At 41.4% G+C, this 20,087-nt stretch overlaps 1 protein-coding gene across 1 annotated transcript in view; it reads right to left on the bottom strand.

Annotated features, from left to right (window-relative positions):
* The window catches only part of CDH20 (cadherin 20, type 2), a 133,668-nt gene extending 116,022 nt beyond the window's left edge, over positions 1-17,646 (bottom strand). Inside the window, exon 1 of the mRNA XM_014941060.1 lies at positions 17,609-17,646. The gene's annotated coding sequence lies outside the window, so the exon portion shown is untranslated. The remainder of the gene's footprint in view (positions 1-17,608) is intronic.
* Positions 17,647-20,087: the final 2,441 nt, after the last annotated feature.

Genomic DNA, 20,087 nt, shown 5'->3' with positions numbered 1-20,087 from the left:
TGCCCCCGCTAGAACTGGCGGCCGCTGCCCCGGGCTCCGCTCCCCGTCCGTGTGGCGGCGGGTCTAACGCCACCGCGGGGACCTGCGGGAGGCGATTGGTGCCGGGGAGCTGCGCCCTCCTCTGCCGCCCCCCCCGCCTTCCCGGGGACACCCCCCCAGCTGCTGCCCCCGGCCCCCCCACGCAGCTCCCTGCCTGCGGGGAAAGAGCGGCCCCCGCGTGTCTCCCCGCCGCGGGAGGATTCCCGAGCGCACCCCCCGGGCTGAGGGAGCCGGACTGAAAGTCGTACCGGGGAGGCGAAGCCTTGCTTTATTTAACGGAAAGGGTAGAGAGATGAAAGCCGAATTTCTTTAGAAGGCTCAGTTTTAGTTAATAAACATCCTGAGACTAATGTCAGAGCTACTTTTATGAGGGCAAACAGCACGGTTTGTGTAAGACTTTGGAAAAAACAACCAAATAATAAAAGGGTTTTACATCCACTTTTAAAGATCATTTTTAGCGTCCTTAGAAGCTGCCAGGCTTGCTCAAATAGTCCCTCCCCACAGAACGCCAGCAGCAGCAGGACAAGGCTCCCTCTCTGCCCACCCCCTGGCCTCAGTCTCCACCTGAAGTAACTGGAAGGGGAGATTTTTCTTACACTGGCCCCCCGTCAGCCTTCATCTGCCCGCACACTGTGGGAAGGTAGCAAACTTGCACCAACTTTGATGACACGGAGGTGTGAAAGGGGTAGGGAAAGGTGCCCGCTTGGGTACGAGAAGGTTATTACCTCTGTAATAGCTCCCTCTAGTAATAACTTCTTTTCGCTGCCAGCGCAGAGCCCGTTCCCCGTCTCAGTCAAATTGGTAAATCTCAAGAAACTCCGCTAAGCTCAGAGCAGAGCTGTGCCCCAGCAGTCTGTGGCCAAGCCAGTCACTGGCAGCAGGAGACTCTAAATCTCATTATCAATTCCTTGGGATGCTGCCAGTCCCTCAACAATTAGATCTTGAGATGAAGATTCAGATTATACAGTCAAGATTTGGGATTTTTTTTCCTCTCGAGATTTGCACTAACGATTCTTTGCAGAACTAAGGTCACACCGGCGAGTTTTCTGGCCCCACATTTTTCATATTGATCATAACATAGTCATTTCAGCATTACAAAACAAAAAGGGCAGTCATATCTCTGGAGAGAAGTTGTTGGAAGTTTGTATGCTGGCAAAGCGCCCAAAACAAATGATGAATTACAGCCATGATAAATGAATACTTTGATGTGTTGGGAAGCAATATGATGTCCTCCCAGTTTCCTCTATTGCATGTTCGTCTTTGAGCTCCTCGGGCTGACTGAACGTTTTAGCGTAACAGTCCAAGGAGGCAGAGATGGCTCTCTCCAGCATCCCTGGTCAGCGCCAAAGACTCGGTGTGCTTCTGATAATGATAAGGCAAAACATGCCCCTCAGTACCACTTCTCCCCAATATTAGGACGGAACACTTGTAATAACATCCAGGAAAGTTATCAGTGCACCACTACTGCTAGGAGTCTGATTACCAGAGCGATGACCTCTTGCTAGAATTGAGCGGGTTACCGAATCAATGTGTGATTTTTTTAGGTTAAGAGTTTATGCACAATACTTGCTTCTTGCAGTGTACGCACACATCTCTCTTTCTCTGCTTCAATATAGTATACTGAGAATATGTCTGATTATAATTTAAAAGGCTAAACAGGTGACACTTGAAAAGTTTGCACCTCAGTTTGAATATAGTCTGTCAGTTTTTTTTCCCCAAGTTGGACTGCAGTAAGGGGGAAAAAAAAATTAGAATAAAATACATATAACAGCTTTAATGGAATGGCTACTGCAGTGGATGATCTTTGATTATTGCATATATTACAGCACTGTGAAAATAAAATGCAGATACGGTCTATTGTTTAAGGTTAGAATTTAGCACTAGTATGTATTATATAATGCAGCACTCATATATGACACAGAAAACCCAAGAGAATTCTATGATATACAGAGTGAGCACTGGAAAAAAAATCCACACGTGTAATATACAAGCTCTTCAGTTTCACACATACAGCTGAATGGGTTATCCAAACATTGTGTTTACTAAAGCAGAAGTGGCTGCATGCTCCAGTTTCTGCCTCTTGTCTTGTCTTCCTTCACAGGGACTTATTTCAGTAACGTGCCTGTGCCTTACCTTTTCTAAGAGCTGTTGTGTGATATATGGTAAAATAGGAGGAACTTACATTTTCACTGAGAGCCTCATGCCCCCTGCCTAGTACAGAGCTGAATCATGCAATCTGAACAGTGCTCTCATGTGCCTCTGAAATCAGAGTTGAGAGTACATTGCAAAGAATGTGTCCATCAAGTCACCTGCCTCAACATTACATGGTTTCAACCACCAGGCTTTTTCAGGAAAAACGAGAGAAGGTTTCAAACATTCACATGCAGAACACACATATTATGTACAGAACAGGTGGGGGTAGATGTATCTCACCTCCTTACCTCAAAACCAAAACCTAAAATTACAATTTTAAATTAAATAAACTGTTCCTAACCCTCAAACCTTACACGAACCATAAAAATCAATTCTTGAATATAGAGCATTTTATTAAGCACAGTAGTGATTAAATGTCCTTACATGAAAGGACTGAATCTTTTCTCTCTGATACTTAATGTTCTCCCTACACCCATACTATACACAATGCTAAAACCATGCAAAAGAGAGTAAAAAATACTAAAGAATGCAGCACGCTGAGTAGTTTTAAAATTTAGAGGCTTCCCGAGAGATAAAAGAAACATTTTGCTATCCCTGTTTGAACAAGAGAATTTTGTATGCTGCGAGCTATTTACACTGTTCTCCTACAGGGAAAACTTAGAAGGAACAGCATTATATATGGATATTGCTTATGTGTTCATATAGTTTTCTGTCTTGCAGGACTGAAATGAGGAATGAGTTATAAGTTACCTAAATGACAGAGGTGAAGGAACAAGAGAGGAGAAAGCTGAAAACCAACTATTTTCCACTGTTGTGTTGTCATTTCATGTCATACAGTAGCTTTTATGTTTCTGTCTTATACCCCTGCCTCACTTTATCCAACTTTGTTCATGTTTCTTCTGACACACACAAAAAGTTTCTGGATTTTGCAGATATGGGCTGTGTTGTGGTATCACTTTACAGGTGGCTAACACAAAACATTCCTCCTTTACAAATACTAGAAACAGGTATTTGAACCAGGAAGTGTTGGAGAAATTGATACGACCTAAATTTTGTAGCACCGTCATGACTTTTCATATATTGGGTGCTCACTTAACCATTGATTTGCTTTTGCAACTAATCATGACTTAAGCTGTACTGGTTTTTAATGTGCAATAAATCATGGCTTTTCAAAATGCAGCAATTTTAAAGGGCACTAAAGGGTCTATTTGAGAAAGGGAAAAGGTGAATATTAAACTAAAAAGAATTCCATATCCCAAATGATAAAATGAGATAAAAACCCAAGAAGTTTCCAAAGCAATAAAACAGAACTGCACATTGCTGAAGAAGTGACTTATGAAGAGAAGACGTATACAACAACAAGAATAGTGAAATGAATATGCATGGTCATAAAATCACATCCACCTTTGTAAAATGTTACTAAACCAGTAATAGGAATAGCTTTCAAGTTGTCGTGTCCACAGGCAAGAATACCAGCTCTACTTGTATCCAAGAAAGCCCATGTCACATGCTACAATGGTGAAACTCCTGAACGCTACACCATCTGTTTGAAGAGTGTACGTGTGCACACAAGATCCAGTGAAGAACTGAAAATGACAACAGCACAGCAGGAGCAAAGGCACACGTATAGGGATGTACCTGTTCTGTCACACTGCTGTAGACGTACCTTGGAACCTGCCATTCAACAGGCTCCAACCACTACCTTCTCAGTCACATACCTTTCTTTTTGCCTCCACCCTCCCTTTCTTCCAAGTAACCAGTGATGGGTCCCCTGAGTTTGCCACTGTCAGGCAAACTTTGTAAAGGTCTCCTTCCTCTGAACTGTGTGTCTTTGCCTCTTTCCTTGTTTCGCCTCACTCAGTCACTTAATACAGTGACTTATCTTCTGTGTTGCTTATGTAGGGCAGGAGAAGGCCAATCTGACACGGCTTTCTTCTTCGTCACCTTTTCTTCGTAGTTATAGAAAACCTTATTCAAACATATATTTAAACCTACTGGCCATTTGGCAGCACAGCCTTGTTTTGGGCTACCTCCTTCTCTCTAAAATAAAGCCTTTTTTTGTCTCTTCCACCTCTTCTTAAACCTAATTCTCAGTTTATCATTTTAGTCTTGTTTTAGTCTATTGTTCCTTTGAAGGGATGTAGGATCCTGCATCTCCCTTCTCAAAGGCTGTCCTTCGGGAAGACGCTGAATTGAACGTGGACTTCTATTTCTGCCAAAAAGACCATCACCACGGTCTACTCCATCAGTACCTTCAGGAGAGTAATTTGTGATCTGGAGCCACTGAGGAAAACACTGTCTTTTCTCCCGCTGACAGATGCATTAGCTTTTCCTTCACACTGAGGTTTTAAAACTCCACAGCAGTGCCAGGGAATCCCAAGAGTAGGAGTCAGCTTTACAGCTCTGGACTTTATGAGTTTAGTTGGAGACCTCATTTGGTTTCAAGGCAGCAGTAAAAAAGTTCCCAGAGCCCTACCCACATCTGAAAATTTCACCCCCAGACAGAGGTCACCATGAGGCTTGCATGGCTGAAGGTCTCAGAGGGAGCTGCCAAGGAACTACCATGGTACCTTGGCCCTGCCTTGGCCTGTCCCTGACTGCACCGTTTCATTTTGCTTGCTTTTATCATATGACGTGGAAATTTCCAAATGCAAAATACACGCAACTGTATTATTATAAATTCATTTACTTTAAAATTCTTTTCTCTAACAACATTTCATATGGAATGCTGATGAGCAGCTTTCCTGTTCTTCCAGCCATTTAGTAAAACACTTCCTCTAACTGCACGAGTTAGGCAAAAGGAGTGAATTGTTTGCTGTGGTATCTCTGCCACGGGATGTGCTGTGTGTACTGTGAACAAACCACAGGTAGTAGGCTGGCTGGTATACAAGCAATTGTCAAATTGCTAGCTACACCCTTGTCTGCAGTGAGAGGACTGTGGGTAATGAAGGATTGTCTTCTCCCCATGCTTGATGACAGAGGCTAATGGGAAAGGAATAAGGTGAAGAAGGAAAAACACCTCAGATCTCTCTTTATGAATATTAAAGGGAACAGGCTTCTATTGTCAGAACCTAAGTCAGTGACGTCTGTGCTTGGGCTGCTGTTCCTGATTGCACTGAATGTCACAATACAAAATGCAGCACAACTCTGATTGCCCAGTGCTGTTCATGTTCTCTCTATGGGAACTGGGCGCTGATTTTTCTTTGAATACATCATTTACAGCTAGCTACAGTGATTCTGCAAAGTCAATACATATCCTTAGCACAAAGCAAAGAATGAAGGGCATTATGGACAAAGAGAGAAAGATACTACAGTGACAGAGAAAGATGAATTCCAATGCACCAGCGCATTACAGATTCCATTCATAGCAATAAAATTACTTCTTTTTCAAACACTAAGTATTTTTCAAAGTACATGTAATATGGTTATATTTAAAAAGATCTTGTGTGCAGCCTACATGTCACTACTGACATAAACTCTCTGGCAGTGAATTATCATATGATTATTTATTGTGCAAAGAAGATCTATTTATTGATTCAAGTCACATGTATTTGCAAGGCAAGGTTTGTAGACACAGGTAATATTTTTTATTAGACCAACTGATTAGAATGGAAAGATGGATCAGGCACACAAGCCCTTCCCAAAGCAAAAAGCGGTCTGTTTTTTTCCCTAGGTACTCAGGCTGACTTCATAAAAGATGTTATTTCTCCACGCAAACTTAGCTTCTGTTACAGCCTTAGATCACTGTGACTGTTACAATGCTGCTACTTATGTAATTATAAAATAGCTATCTGGGAACCCGGTTACTCCTCTGCATTATTAATAGCGTCTGACATGTTTTCACTACTGTATTGGGAATACACGTAGACAAAATCTTCTCCTGACCACCTGGAGTAATCAAATTGCAGCCTACAAGTGTTGAGGAAGTTTATGGAATGCAATTTGCAGCCACAGGGTATTAAGCTGTGCTACAAGTAGTTTGCTAGACAGCAGTTACATCCCTTGGACTGCAGTAGTCCTTATGTAAGTAAGACTTGTGTCTTACTTCCACAGGTAAGAAAAAGAGTTAGCAGGTGATCTGCCAGCCTTATATTTGCCTCTTCCTTGAGATCACTGCTGTCGCAGGGAGTGGCTTGGAGTCTGTTTTCTAAGTGGACTTTGGGAGCAAATAGGGAATAAATGAAAGATAAGACAGAGTCCTCAGTCTCTTGCCTGAACACAGGTAAGATTTTCAATGGGAGCTTGGCTTGAGCTTCAGAAATCCACCCAATTTTTGGAGAAACATAGCATCTTTTCCCTCTTGAAATCTATATAATAACCTCTAAGTGATGCCGTTGCAGTTTAGAGGGATCTCATTAACTGTGCTCTTTCCCTGCTTTTCATGTGTGTTGCTTTTGGACTTTGGTTCTGCTGAGGGCCAGAGCCAAAGAGTTCAGGGATCTCCTGAATAGAGTCACCTGCAAGTCCTGTCCCATTGAGGGCAAATGGTCTTGCGGTGTGGATACATTTCGGTCAAGGCTGCAGGCATCTCTCGCTGCCCCTGTAGCCTCAGTGGTGCCTCTGAGAGCAAAGCTCTGTGCCAGAGCTGGTCAGTTTTCTCTAAGCAGGGAACTCAGCATGGGAGATCACTGGGGGACAAAAAAGGGAGCGTTGAACTTCTCTGCAGAAGTTCCCCCGGCTGGTTTGAAGAACACTCACTGACCTGCTGTAAGCAGCGCAGTGCAAACAATGCCAAACTGTCAACTATGTCAATAAGGAGAAGTTTTAGACTCATCTCACCCCTTCACAATCTCCACTGGCACGCAAAAATTGAACATGTCCTTAACACTAGAAGAGAGGAATCTATTTCATCGTGTGCTACAGGCATGATCTAGACAAATTGTGCCTATATTTTATTTGAGCCCATCACAATACAACATAACAAGGCATTTCAATTACCTCAACAAGCTACCAATACAACTTTATCATTTCAATTTTTCATCCCTTTTCTCCAACTTGGCGTTTCTTCTATATATCACCGTAAATCTCATCAGTCCCAACCCAGTTTAGGCTAATAAATTTCCGTCACCATCTCAAGCCTAATGAAAAGGGGAAGCTTGCAGGGAAGGAAGCCAAAGGCCTCAGTTATTGCCTTGGGTCCTGAGCTCACCTCTTTGAACGGGGTAGTGGCTGGGCTCATTTGTCCCCACTAGCTCAGAGATGGGCATGGCACAGAAGGAGGCAGAGCTGTTGAGCCCTATTGCAGTAAGCAGGGCTGCAGGGTCAGGCCACCCCCAGGATCAGATCCATGTGTCCCCCTAAAGCAAAATTTAGGTGATGGTTTGAAACACGCCATGCCAGGGCACAGTCTTAGTTGGCATATGCAGAGCTTAAAGACAGACCAAGAGCTGTGCAATGTATTTAACCACAGTAACTGTCATGGTCTTCTGGCACGCTATGCCTGTCTTCAAGGAGGGGGACAAGTTAGGCAGGAAAACAGTTATTTGCGTATTAGCTGGAAATGCACAGAGATCCTAACAGACAGAGCGAGAGAAAACTAATTTTGCACCATAATTATGTTTTTTCTAAAAGACAGTGATAAAGCTTAAGGTTTTAAAAGATTTTATGGATATACAGAAGAGGCAAACAAGCTAAAATAATACTGCAAATCAACATACTTATATGTTTATTAATTCTGACTAAAATTTGCCATCTGTGACTGAGCGTTTTACTAAATAAACCCCACAAATTATAGATTATTATAGCTAAGAATTTTCATGGCACTGTTTCTTAAGCTCTGGTACTGAAATAGCTCCACCATAAATGAATATTTACAATAAAAGTATGCTCATAAAAGTTCCAAAGCATTTTCTAGTGACAGTCTGTTCAACTATTTAGTGATTCGAAAGAAAACTCTCCAAGAAAAGCTCCATATCAGTGCAGTACATAAAATATAGAAATGTATGAAAAATGACAAAGGCAGTATGTTACTGTTGAGATGCCTCTAACTTGATTGCTAAGCTGGTTGAAGTAGCTTTTCATAAATGAAATATGTTCTCAGTTTTCCTAGAATAGATAGAATAAGAGCAAAGTCAACAAAAAGTCTCTTCTTTATTTTCCTTTGAAAACATTAGTTTCCCTGGAATATAGTAAAAATCTGTGTTCAGGGCACGTTAGCTAATTCTGAGGCATGTGTTCACAAGCAAACACATAAGAGGCTAATTTACATGCTTAAAGGCAACTGAAACTCTTTTGCATATGTAAATGTACCTGCCCAGCGTAAGTAGTAGGCTTTCCAGTATGCCCATGTGTGGGCATTTTACAGGATTAAAAAAAACAAAAAAAGAGTCTGATCTGCTACTACTGTCACTGTAGCTGTCATCAAAGCACAATTCAGGCAGAAAGCCTCAAGACACCTATCAGACCAAATCCTGTGGACCTTACTCAAGCAAAAAATCTTGTTGATGTCAACAAACATGTTCCCCAAAGAATTTGTACACAATTGAGCCTTTTTTATACATTCATATTTTAGTATCATTGAATACCTGCAACAACAACAAAAAAAATAGGTTTTCTTCTTCAACTCAGGGATCAAGGCATTGGGGAATGAAAAACAAAAAATGCCCTCCTTTAAATCTAGGTAGGGACTACTTTTATAATTTTAGGATACCTCGGACGAGTCTGATTTTTTTAGGTGAGAATAGAGAACTATTTGAAGAGCAAATTCCTTTAAAGACAAGTCACAATAATCAGATACAGGAGTATTAACCAATCAGAAAATGCTTTTTCCTATAAATCACTAATTTTAATATGAGAAGCATGCACTTAACATCCAAGGGGTTCAAAACAGTAAACTTTAGGCAACAAACCTGTATCTTGGATCTTTTTTTTAGGATCCTGCCCAGACCAGGCCCCATTCTTTCAAAGACAGTATGTCCTCAGGCGGTAATTCCAGCCCGGGTCTGTTTGCTGGAAATGACACACACCTTCAGTTTCCAGGTCTGACCACCTCCCTACCACGGACTTCAAATTTAGAGTTTTAAGGTAAAAAAATCATGATAAACTGCCAGTGGCATTGAGGGTTTTGCCCTTGATAGCACCTTTGGTTCCAAGAACACCCAAGTCACCTTCCATGGAGTAAGAGTACCTGCTAGAGATAAATCTCAGAGGAGCAAAGAGATCTGTTTTAGGAAGCACCTCACTGGTTGTTGTAGTCTAAACCCTAGCTGAAAAATCATAAAAAAAAAAGAGTTTCCAGAGAGCTCAACCTACTTTCAAATTGAGCAGAAATTTTAAGCAACAATAAAGAGGAGACAGGCCTCAACATTTTCAGATGGTTTCAGAAATGCTGAAATAGTCCCCAGTCCAAAACAGCACTGTACATTTGAAGGTAAGATTTGTGTTTGTTTGAAGATGAAAGACCACTGAGAAAGAAAATTAAAAGATAAAAGATTAAAAAATGTCCAACAACTTACAAATTAAATAAGACATTCATTTTTAAAGTATCTGTAGGAGATCATCACTCTTTACTAAACTCTACCAGCTATTAATTTATCATAATGTAAATGGTTTAATTAATGTTTAATGATACAGCACTTTCCATAGGAACTGATCTCCAAATACACTGCTTTAGAAAAGGGATATGGTACCCTGAGCGATGCATTTACGTGAGATGGGACAAATGTGTGATTCATATAGATAATTTATCTCCAACAAAGTCAAGAGAATGATGTTGACTTCAACAAATTTGCTACCTGAAAAGGACATTACAAATAGCATATATTATCTTAGTGCTTCTCTCATGCCTCTGTGTGTGTATAACTCTTGGTGGTTCTTTTTGTTTTCCAATGACACAAACTGACTTTGTGGAATCACTGAAGTACATTGCTTGAGACAAGTATTTGTGAACTACAATTTTTGCAGTGCTACCCTCTAATGCTATGTATTCTGATGGCAAACGTCACCAGTCTACTAGCTGCTAAGTTATGTAGCAACACTCACACTATATAAAATGAAGAAACGATAAGAAACGATAAGAAACGATAAGAAAACGATAAGAAATCTCACAGTACTCAATAACTTACTTAATCAAGTAACTTACTAAAGTAACCCCAAAGCCTCCAGCTGCCAAACTGCCTGTAAGAGTAAATTCAAAACTATGCGAAAGGTTCATATCAAGACCGATCTCCTCCAATTGTGCAGTATTGTAAACACTAAGTGTATCACAGAAACTAAATGAAAGACATGAGTAGTGTTTACAGCTTTCCTTGCTTTAGTATTTTTCCTTCTCTCAGACAATTTTTCAAGTTTCTTTCTTCCACACAATAAGGAAACAAAACAAAAGACATTTTCACTTCTAAAGTGAATCCAAAAAATCCAAAATGTGAATTTTCAAACAGATATAATTTTCCAAGTGCTTTGGAGTCTGTGTCAGTCACAGGACTATTCTTGGTATAGCCACTGGCAATCCAGGAGCAAAATAGAATGACTTCTGGAGCAAGAAGAAATCTGAATACCTCCAAGTGAAATTCTGAGTAGATGGAATTATCTATAGGAAAGAATTACTAAATCAAACTATCATAGTGTTTGGCATAGAACTGTCTGACAAATAGAGAATTACAAGGTGCTAGGATTTTATTTTCTTGAAGTATACCTCTAATATCAAGTTTCTGACTTTTTACATTGATTTTTTTCATTTGGTAGTTTTTTGAAACGTAGGGATGTTGCTTTCAGCTATAGCAAATTTGCTGCCCCTACACCTTTATCTCAACCCTTATCTATACTGGCTCTATTACAATTCAGTAAAACACTGAGGTTCAACATCGGCGTAACAGTTTTCTGTGTTAGTTACCTACATGCAAATTTTTAATTTGCTTTCAAGTTCTTCACTGGTTCCATCACATGGTACACGTACTCCAGACAATTTAAGCTAACTCAGCCAGTTTGTCTTCTGCAATGAAGGGCCCATTTCCTTCAGTGACAATTTATGTTAATGATAATCAGATGCTTTTTTAATTAACAATGACCTACAAGCATCCTAATATATTTCTCCCTCTCCCTGATGGTAGTTTTTTACAAGACTGTGTCATTCCATTTCGTTTGAAACTTGGGGGCTCTTATATTTGTTCAGACAGCACAGGTCCCACAGCCCCTTCATTTTTGCTTTCGCAGCATTTATGTTCATATTTCCCTGTCAGTGTGTGTAGCTCTGAAAACAGCAGCACGGTGGGGGGCTGAGGGGGAGCTGTGTTGCTCTCGCAGTGCAGAATTGATCTTTACATGTGCACCAGCTCTGCAATTGCCCAGGTTAGCTAGACTTTCTACACATACCTAGAGGGCTCCATCTTACACATACAGAAGTAGGGTTGCCTTGGACACACTACCAATATGGCAACGTTATATGCTATCAGTAATAGCTGTGGTGCAGAAGACAACTGGTTAAAATAGACAGTAGAGACAGTAGACATATATATATAAAAGACTGAAATGTAAAGTGTAATTCATTTTATTCTATGTCATATGTATTTCTAAGAAAAAATACTGTTTATAAATTCTTTCAATGCAGAAGGATACAGGCCCTAGTCCTGGCTCCTTCACATAAAAAAACCCCACCAAACAACTAGGCTTATAGTTCAGAATTGTTATAGTTTCTTTTCCAGAGCCTTTTTTCTGCACTTCTTGTCAGAGCTGTTTCTACCCAAAAGACAGTACAGGCAGCTGCCTAGGACAGAAGACTGCAGAGGGCAGCAAAAATGTGCCCATACCTCAGCTGTCCCGTGTCGCACTCTGGCATGTTAATACAAATCTGCTTTCCCCTTTGACTCTGGCTAATAATGCAGGAGCGTGACCTGTGCTGGCTGAGGCCCCGTGCGTGTTGTGCTCCCTGCCCTCCCCACTGCAAACCCAACAGCCTCCCGCAGACACAGGGCACACGGCTGGGTGATGCAAACGGGATTGGGATGGCTGCTGCTGCGGGGCAGAAGCATCTAGCAGAGTGTCGGCATCTTTTTATGCTGCCTGCTCGTAGCCTGACCACGTATCTAGAAATCTTGTGCTGAAGTCTCTTGAAAAGTGTTTTCAGAATCACAGGCGATGCTTTTCCCAAGCCATGCCTATGCGGATGCAACAGTTCCCCTTCAGCAGCACGGGAAGGGATCTGAGCTCATTCATGTCCTAAGGCACTTTTTAACAGGAGAAAGGGAGACAGAACTGGATGCTGTGGTATGTTGATAACTCCAAATTTGGGAGAGTCAAACCTCTTCTCAGATCTGTGCATCCTTACTCTGGCTTGTAGATACTCACTAATAGTTCTAGGGTTTTGGACTGCTGTTTAGATAACTGGGGCTCGTGCAATACAACTCCTGTAAATTAACCTACAACAACGAAGGTCCCAGTTGATGTCATACAATATGCACCGTGTCATTATAATGGAAAAGCTTCATGTAGCAAAGAGATTTTGGAATATTTCTAGACAGCGATCAGGCTCTGGAGGCAGCAGAAAGACAATTTTTGTGGCTGCTGAAACTGATGCATTGTTTTAGGTACAGGGAATTTTGTTAATCCAATTAAGAGCTGGTAAATACCTGATCTGGATCACACAAACCAGACACACACTCAGGAGAAAGGACCAGCATTTCCTTGAATTCTGAAGCTGAAATAGCTGTGTGGGTGTGGAGGTGTGTTTTTTTGGTAATCATTGGCACTAAGCATCTGGGCTTAATTAATCATTCAGATAGTGCCCAAGGTTTCATTCCATTTTGACAAATTCAGCACTATCCTTCACAGACTAGTGGCGTACATTATGCTGTTTTTTCTTTTAATTTGCCTTGGCAATCATGGACAAACTTGCTTAATTTATGAATTTGCAAATAAGAATCTTCATTCTGTTTTTTTTAATGGAAAGGTACACAAACACAGACTTAATGTACCGGTTTGACAATAATTTTATATGAAGCGTATCAGGAACTCAGATTATGGACAATTGGCTGCAATTGAAACAGAATTACTGCAGATGATTCCTGGTCCTAGGACTCAGGAAGAGGTATTAAGAATCGGAGAAGGGGCAATCAGAGAACCATAAGGGCTGAAGATTTAGAGCTTCAGGCTGTCAAATGGATGCACTAGCTGATATGTTATCATTTATTCTGAGTGTTGGGGCTGTTACATGGCATGAGTAGACCACAGATTTTTATTTTATCCTAAATTCATCCAAGAAATACTTTACATTTTGCCAAATCAGAATAAATTATTCAGCTTTCACTTTTTTTTTGCCAGATCTGCTACCTGAAAACTGTATAAAATAAAGACATTCCTGAAGAAAGAGCTTGGTGCTAGACAGCTAAAAAGGAAATTCAGCAAATTGTACTCTAGATTTTTGTCTGAGCTTCAACTGAGACATGACAGCACCCTGGCCAGTAACAGGCATGCCTACTCTCTTCAGCATATTTGCCTTCTCCATTTGCCTACGTATAGCACTACTGGAGGTAAGCAGAAAGGAAGCCAAGCCAGAAGCTTGGCTTTCCTTTGTATTTTTCCTTGAATTGGGCAACATTGAGAGGCTTACATGGGGCTGGAATGTTTATACACTTAAATGTATTCTCTAGACTTCTCTCAAGCTCATCTTTCATCCCACACAATGTTCACACATTCACTTCAGGTCCATTAACAGCCAAACACCTGTTTTGGCTCACACATGAGTGCTTGATTTGTTTTGACAAAAGGTGCCATACTGAATGCACTAGATAAATATGTCCTTCACCCATTTACACTCCTGCAGTTGCAAACAGATCTGGTACACACATCAAAGCCATGTTTCAGTTCAAATGCACAAGAACCGCTCCATAGGAGTAGGAGTGGCTGTGCTTATTCACTCTTCATGTTCTTTCATGCCTCAAATTACTCAGGACTTAACATAACCTAACTATGAGTTTAATTGATTTCCTGAACAATAGCACTTCACTTCACTGAGCTGACAATTCAGGGCTGTCAGGAGCCTATGATATTGGCATCTCTTGGTTTTGTTGCAATCAAGTTTATTAAGGGTCACTTCACTGAGAGAGGTCCCAGGGACCTGTGGAAGAACATTATATCTCCTCTCATAGAAACTCCCCCCACTGAAAGGACTGAAAACATGGAAGGACTGAGCTGAGGACACCAGCAGATGTCACAGTCAATTCTCAAAGTCATTGAGATTTAGCTGCCTGTTTGTGAGGAGTGAGGACCCTACCTCAACTCCTGCAGTAAGCAGTAGGTGCTAGGCACCTCTGTTGTCACGGATGCCATGGGCTCATGAGGGATGCCACAGAGATGTCTCATTGTACATTTCTGAGGGTAGGATAAAGCCCTTTGGAAACTGCTTTATGTTAAATACTTCTTTGGGGAACTCCTTTAAAGATTATATAAAAATATGAAACAGAAGAATCTAAATCAGAGTGTTTACAGCATTTCAAGATGTAAGGTTTTCATATTAGTATTATTAGTATTCACAAACATCCCTACAACTATGTTGATACTGTCCACATCCAGATTGTTTTGAAATAAAGTACCAGAAAATTAAATGCCAGAATTTACATAACTCTGGAGCATTTATCATACTACATTATTATGCCCTTCAGTTGCCAAATACATGCCACTTGTCTGAGACAGTTTAATGTGACCTGGAATAGTTTTGCATTAATATCCTCTTAGGCTAGGTCTACATTAGCAAATAGTGCTGCATGCTAGTAGGAGATCTGTAGAGGGAAACAGCTGATACAGAGGATCTGAAATGAACACGGTGCACGTTTTGAAAGGGTTTACTTTGGTCTTGTTCTAGTCTGATCCTGTAAACTGAACGCCTGCTAGTGTTCAGAGCATATCAGTGTGCACCCAGAGTGTATCTTTATGTTTATTTTCACCTAGAAGTTAGCATGCTTTTGATACAAATATGAAACAAAGTGGAGTACGGGTGACAACTGAGAAATTTGCTTAAAAAGTCATTCCTCATCTGAACTAAAATTCTTATGTAGATCAATTGTTTTCCCACATAAGAAATTAAAAAAAATCTTACCAAAGCCAGAGAATTCATATTATGAAGCCTTAGCTGGTTAAAATTAATGCTAAAACCATCTGATAGGGTCCATGCAAATATTAGGACAGGTCTCGTGGCAGTGCCTACACTCAGCTTTGGCATCCAGATGTGCACCTTCTAGAAGGAAAGGGGATGTGGTCAGAGAGTGTGGCCAGTGGGGAGATGGGGCACATGTGTGGGCAAGGAAAGGGGATGTGGTCAGAGAGTGTGGCCAGTGGGGAGATGGGGCACATGTGGGGCAAGGCAGAACACACCGGCACCTCACAGCTTGTCTCAGAGAGGGTAGATCTGGTCAAGGCCAAGATGTTTCTTGAGGAAGAGAGAAACTGGGACTTAGCACTGATCATGTCAGCTTCATTGGCTGTAATGGAAGAATACGCTGTGACCCTCTGTCTAAATGAGATATACTAACACACACTTCTGAATGGGTGAGAGCTGCCTGAAATATTTCAGCTTGTTAAACAGTTGGAATTTGGCTGACAGACTGCAGGAAATAAAACTTTCCAAAATGTGCACAAAAAGAGGAGAAAATAAAAATGCTCTTAGTCATTCCCTGGAGCACCAAACAGCCATTCAAACAATATTCTGAGTAAAGATGAGATTTAAAGCTCAGTGCACGGGGCAGACATTGTAAAAATCACGGAGAAATTCCCGTTTCTGTCTATTTCTGTTGCTTGAGCCTTGCTGTTGACTGGTGTAAAACCTCATCAGCAGAGGATAACTGAGGTTTCTGGAGTTCTCTGGCATAAATAAACTTTAATAGGTAATAAAACTTGTCACTATTACAGCAACACTGGAACTGACATACTCAGATCATTTCTGAGGTGGAGACCACCAGAACCAGAGATAATACTGAGGGTGAAGGCATGCTACCAATATCTACAACATCAATAAAGTATTTTCAGATTTATTCTCCTGACTTTTCTTAAAACAGTCAGTTTTGGTTTTATGCTTTTTTTAATCTCGCATGCTTACTTTTTGGTTGAGGTTTCTTCCCTCAGCAGATGTTTTTACTGAGCTGGCCACTATGACACAGGTTTTCTAGGATTCATCTATCTGGAGTCCAGCAGAGGCTGTGTTGTATGAATTGTATCCTTTCCACCTGTTTTCATCAGACAACACATTACTACCCAGAGGCTTACCTCTGTTTTGGATTAGTTTATTCAAATTCGTATCGAAATCTCTACAAAGAACCTTCCCTTCTGGATTCTCACATCCAGTTATCCTGAACAATTCTGTTGTTGCACGAGTGTAAAAGGCAACATGAGGGCCTGATTCAGAGACAGTGGGGCTCTTTATATTGACTTCAACAGCCTTTGGATCATTAACCAAGCAATGAATTCCTGCAAAGTCTAAACTGTGTGAAGCACATCATGTAAGCTCGATACAAGCACACCAAGCTGCACTCCAGGTCCTTTCTGGAGCAGCTGACTTCTTCAACCCACGTAGTATAAAGATGTAGCCAAACAGACACAAAATAAAGCAGCCAAATACAGGTTTCGTCACCCTCCAATGATAGATAGAAAGAAAGCAAGCAAGCAAGCTCAAAAAACAGTTACTGGCTCATCACATAAACTACTACCGGACACTATGATATTCCAGAAGTGAGATGTTGTAAGGCTGAATGTAGCCTTTATGAAAATAGAGAGGAAATCCCCATTATATCTCCCACAACACCAGAATCAGAGCCAGATTCCCTCCAGAAGTGCTAATGACATTAGCACTTCATTCCTCTAGAGCCACTGCTGACCAGAAGGCAAACCAGAACTGATTCTCAACATCCACATTTGGGACCAGAAGGCTACCCATTGCAGATAGTCCTGACATTGCTACTAACAGATGAAAACATAATCAAGTTCAACAAGCTTCTATCAGCTGTGCTGGAGTTAACCCCAGATTAGCTCTCACGTGTCAGCACAGTTATTTCAGGTGTGTATATCAATTTGACTAAGAACAATATCTGACCAGTACTTTATGTTAAAGAGAATGTAGCTGTAGTAATTTCAGTTACCTGGATAAATGGAGAGGTTTCTAACAGCCAACCATGCTGCCAATGTTTCTTGGTGGCTTGAACCCTTACTTTTTAATTGAAATGGCAGCACTTTTTGTTATTCCTCTCCTGCCTGAATCTCACAATGTTAAACTGATTTTCTACTCACTGAAAATGTAATATTCTCAATCTTTTGTTTCACTGAATTTGCAACTGTAACATCTCCATTATTAATTCACTTCATGGACATGACAGTCTTAACCTTGATCTTTTCATCACTGAACCTCAGGGTTGCTACCTTATTTGTAAAGATCAGCTGGTGAGTTTTCTTAAATAAACCAAAACAGAAACAAACAGGCAAAACTGCCGGTAGTTACCTTTGAGAATCAGAACAGCTTTCTCATCTTTTTCTGCGCCGTCCAGTGACCTAAGGGCAAGTTTGAAGAAAACGGGTAAGCAGACGGTGTATAAAATTATATGCTGTGTTATATAGCACCTGCCTTACTGAAGCCCTGTTCCTTGGCCTTTGCCATTTACAAATGCTTTTGGATGTTCCCAGTTGAGGTAACACATCTCTGACTCCTGATTTATGTTCAAAACCTTTAAAATGTGATGGTCAGATATATTTGCACACTTCTTTCATTTCAGTCCCCAAACAGCATTCTAGAGACTCCTTATGTACGCATTTGTATACTGCTTCTCCTCTCTCCTCTCTATCCCTGCCCTCATCAGGGCCTCCAACATCTCAGTGCTGCCTGGCATGCTCTCTCCCTGCTCTGCAGGGCCAGGGGACGGATGACTTTGGTCCCACACCTGCTAATACCTACACTATGGTCTCAGACACTGTGCTGCACTGTTGCTCAAGATCACAGATTTCCCCTCCAACCTCAATGTCGCTTGCCTAGGGCGGCAGTAAACCTCATGATATGACTCTGACACGTGTGTCCTGGAAGTCCTCTCTGTCTCAGCCTGCCAGGCTCACCTCCTGGCTGAGGACTCCTCAGAGGCAGCTGGCTGACCTCAGGCAGCCCCAACATCGCTCCTCTCTGAGACTCTGAGAAGGTGACACTCCTGTCTGGGTTGACAACTTCAGGAAACTGCAGATAACCACTACCTCTGGTGATACCAAGGCAATTCACAGCCAACATTTACTGACAAGGGTAGGTGCAGTTTCTTTTTGTAAAGTAGCAGTGGCCCTGGGGCCCCCAACTCACATCAATCAGGGGGGTTGTTCTGCCTTAACTGTCACTTTGCATATATGTAATTCCCCAGAGACTCTGGCATCTGTTCCTAACAGCCCAGGCATTCTTGTTTTCAGCAGAACAAAATGTTATGCCTACGGATTAGCCACTGTCAAAACCAGTTACCTTCTAAATGTCTCCCTTCTTAATGCACCTGTGGATGCGGTTTGCAGACAGAGTCAAAAGTCGTCTCACTCTCTTCTCCTTGTTTTCTATAATTCTGTGTAATCTCAGGACTCTCATTTTTGCTTCTTCATCTTCTTCCACTCAGCACAGCATAAATTTTGATTGCCTTCTACTTCTGGAACCATGGGGCTCTCAGAGCTCACTTAGTGCTCAAACTGCTTCAGGATGATTGGCTCCAGCCTTTGCTATTTAGGTTGCTCATTATATCTACAAGAGTTTATGAGTTCCTGGCTCAGGCTTACTGAATTCATCCTGGAACACCTTCAGGAGGGACTGTGTCTCTTCACACTTCTTCTTATAGCTAATGGGGAAGGAGAGGAGGAGGGGAGCTGTTCTCTGGAATAGCTCTGCCTCATTCTTCATTACCAGCTAAAGGAGGTAATGAATGTAATGAGATAGGGTTCCTCCTGGAGGTGTCTCAGAGAAGTGAGATGGAGCTGGGCTTGTGAGAAATCCAGATTTTGGAGTGTTTGTTGGGTTTTTTCCTCTTTTTTTTTTGTTTTGTTTTTTTTTGTTTGTTTGTTTGTTTTGTAGAATTTCTCTTCAATTGAGCAAATGTGACTGAAAATAAGTTAACCCTGACTGACACAGTTAAACACCTCGCTACATCAACCCTTTATAACAAACTTCATTAGGTAATCGAATTACTTACAGTTGGGGGATAAGAGGTGTTTTTTCAGTTTCTCAGGAGCAGTCAGATCTTTCCCAGTGAAAAAGTTATAAATCAGAGTGAGCAGAAGGTACACAGAGCCTGTTATCTTAGCAAGGATATTGCTACCTTCAGTTCAACTAGGCAACATATCAGACCTAGCTCTTTTGAAAAAAAAAAAAAAAAGAGGAAAAAAGAAGTTTCCCCTGGGTGGAGATAAATTTAAAGAGCTATGCTTTCCCTGTAGTGGAGAGGACTAAGACTCAATTACACTGTAATTTTGCTTTTATCCCTGATGTCTTCAGAGAGCAGGAATCTGGCATATGGAACCTCCTCACACCATCACAGAAGAACAACTGGAGAGGAGAGAGGTACATCCTACTAGCTGTGTGCACATCAGGTCACTGCAAAAGCAGAATGCTGAATGCTGATAAATCCTTGTATTTTCTATAAATAAAATAACACACCTAACAAGTACTTCCTAGTAGAATCCCCACCTTGTCAGAGAAGCATATTCTTCTTGCCCAATGGATGCACACTGGACTCTGCAGCTTGCCAGGCAAGAAGCACTGATTTTTAGTAGCTGTCTTCTTGTGGAGACTCATAGAGGGACAAGAGCAAGTCTTCATCTGACACCTCTTACTCTGGGTTGAGAAAACTGCCTCCTCAGAGCAGTGCCTCTGTGACAGTGTCTGGCAAGAGCCTTCCTATTTTCTCCCATGCTACTCGGCAGGTTTCAGAAGAGCTCCCTTTTCAGGGAGCTGTTGATCTTCTGCACCT

The sequence above is a fragment of the Calidris pugnax genome, unplaced genomic scaffold (assembly GCF_001431845.1).
Source record: "Calidris pugnax isolate Ruff unplaced genomic scaffold, ASM143184v1 scaffold8, whole genome shotgun sequence".
Taxonomy (NCBI): Eukaryota; Metazoa; Chordata; class Aves; order Charadriiformes; family Scolopacidae; genus Calidris; species Calidris pugnax.
This window is presented reverse-complemented; position numbering and strand designations above follow the sequence as displayed.